A 2,500-nucleotide genomic window follows, 5' to 3' on the forward strand; every position below is an offset into this window, starting at 1 on the left:
GGCGACGTTGTAGCATAATTTCAGAATTTTGCATTTTGGGACGATTTGGTTGAAAAAAAGGAGAAAGAAATTCATAATACTTATCTGCTGTTTATCTAGTTGGCGATACTAAGGAGCGAATTCATGCCACTAACAACTTATGTTGGCCCTGCAATTTGCCGTGGTAAGGGATTGAGACTTTAAACCATAACGTTGAATATATCGCTTAACCTTGGAACTTGGGTACTTGAGCTTAAAAGACGAAAAAAAGTCATGCGACATTACTTTCCCTGTTCATAGATTATTACTATAATAGATTTAGGACTGTCCCTTTAGTATAAAGTACTTTATTTTACTATCATAGATTTTGCAATATCACTACTCCATTATGAATTAGTGGGGAATGTACATGCCACTTATTCATGACAATTTTATTTTTATTTCGTTTACTTTCATAAGAATCTGAACATTCATCATCTACATTTTTTTTCCCGCACAAGCGGACAAAACAGGATAGGTAAGTCAATAAGATAATTAGGGGAAGACGATTTATTAAATTATGCGCGTAAGAAAATTTCACAATCCCCGTCTCCCTCGTTCATTTACGTAAAAGTCCATGTTACCGGTCGTAGTCAAGTTGCTAGACACCCATATCGCTTTTGCTTTCTCGCTTGGTTTTGTCACCATTTATTCCATCCATTGAGAGTATTTTTACAACGTTCGAGTTGTTCGTTACTCGCCACATTTTCACAGTCCCCTTGAACCCAGTGAGTTCAGCTCCCACATTCGTCGATGAGTCGAAGCGTGTCGCTTGGCGAAGTTTCCTCGACTTCCCTCATGCATCCTTTCCTCGCCGAAAGCCTTGACCTTTCTCCTCGAAGATTTCCCTGAAGAACTTGGTACAGAAGAACATCCTCCTGTTCAGCTGCCGAAGCCTGTCCTTCTGCCCTCCGGAGCTCGGCGCCCTTGTAAGTGGGCCTCCGAACCTTGGCCTTGGCGTAAGGCGACGTCTCGGTGTTCCAGCACATGAGGTGCTTCAGAAGGACCAGCGCTCGTCGAACCTCTCGCAACCATCACCAAGTGTAAGCTCTCGTCAGCCATTTCGCTGCGAAAAAGTACGTCACCTTCCGGTAATCATCGCGGGGGTCCTTTGAACTCCAAAAAAATTCGGCAATCAATTTGAATGTTCTTTTAAGATTTTGCTGTATATTGAGACGCTTTAAAGGAAGGCAGTAAGAGTCATCTACTCTCTGTGATAAAAAAGAAATTATTATTATTATTTATTGCAGAGAATAATCATTCACATATAGATACTTTTATGAAATGACTTGCACCTATAATTATATATCTTACTGACCTTTTCTAGTTTGCGAAATACCACATGACTCAAAAACGTGACGCTGGTTCTCGTACAGTTGCAACATATTTGGCCGATACTTTCATCACCTGTAAAATCAAACATGTGATTTGAGTAGAGTACAGTATTGCTAAATTGAGTAAGATACTAATTTGATTACCTTTGAGACATGGCAGTGTTAATATGTTTTCAGCCTAAGGTGCAGAAGTTTGCAACGAATGTTGTAAGAAATTCTTAGAATGAAAGTTTGTGAAGCATGTTTAAAGGGGCAGACCTACCTGTTCTGCTCCCTCCTTTTGAACTGCGTGTGTGACTACACCATGTGGTATCGCCGTCGGGGCCCCGTGGTACTCAACGCAAAATCGTTGGAGATATAGGTAGCAGTTTCGTACTGACGGCAGAGCGAAGGTCAGGGTCCGTGTTTGATCCATAACCTTATTGAAATATGTTTAATGCACGTAGATAAGTGCAAAGGAGATTTTTTATCTGATAGAGTTATCATTCATTTACAGGGAATTCATATGAATTCCTTTCTATTTATGTGATCTTTCTCCTCTCTCTCTTATTTCCTTCCCCTTAACATTTATCTCTCACATTTCTCCGTTCCACTCCATCTTTTTCTCACTCTCCTTCTCTGTGTTTCTTAAATTCACTTTGTCTCTGTCTTCTTCTACATCCTTTTACACCTTTTACTTACCAAATTCTATGTACCTTCCATAACCCTTTATTCACTAATGTTTTTTGTGTAACCCTTCCATAAACCCTTCACTATTCACGCGGGTTGTTTGGGAAAAAAAAATCTGTGAAGAGTTGTGGAAGGCGCACTTTGGGGTCTTGATGAAAGTACACGGAGTTCTGAGGAACGCACAACCTCGCCGGGGGTTTTCTGCTTCCGTTTAGGTCCAGGGATGACATCGCATCCTTACTACTAAGTCATTCACACTGTATATAAGACATAGACATAGAAAGAAGGAATCTGCTGTCATTGTATTCCCAAGCTAATCGCACGTATGACTGAACAGTCTGCTTGACAATACATGCTGCCCAAGCGAATCAAGCAACACTATTTACTTTTCACAGGCAATCCTTCACCAAGCTCCGGAACTCTTCTCCCTGGTTATGTCTTCCCATTCTGTACAACCTCTCCTTATTCAAAAGACAAAT

The 2,500-nt window shown here is 40.6% G+C and overlaps 1 pseudogene; it reads right to left on the bottom strand.

The window, feature by feature from the left end:
* Positions 1-2,500, bottom strand: part of LOC119574718 — a 3,432-nt pseudogene that overhangs the window by 229 nt on the left and 703 nt on the right.

This window comes from Penaeus monodon, chromosome 6, assembly GCF_015228065.2.
Source record: "Penaeus monodon isolate SGIC_2016 chromosome 6, NSTDA_Pmon_1, whole genome shotgun sequence".
Lineage (NCBI taxonomy): Eukaryota > Metazoa > Arthropoda > Malacostraca > Decapoda > Penaeidae > Penaeus > Penaeus monodon.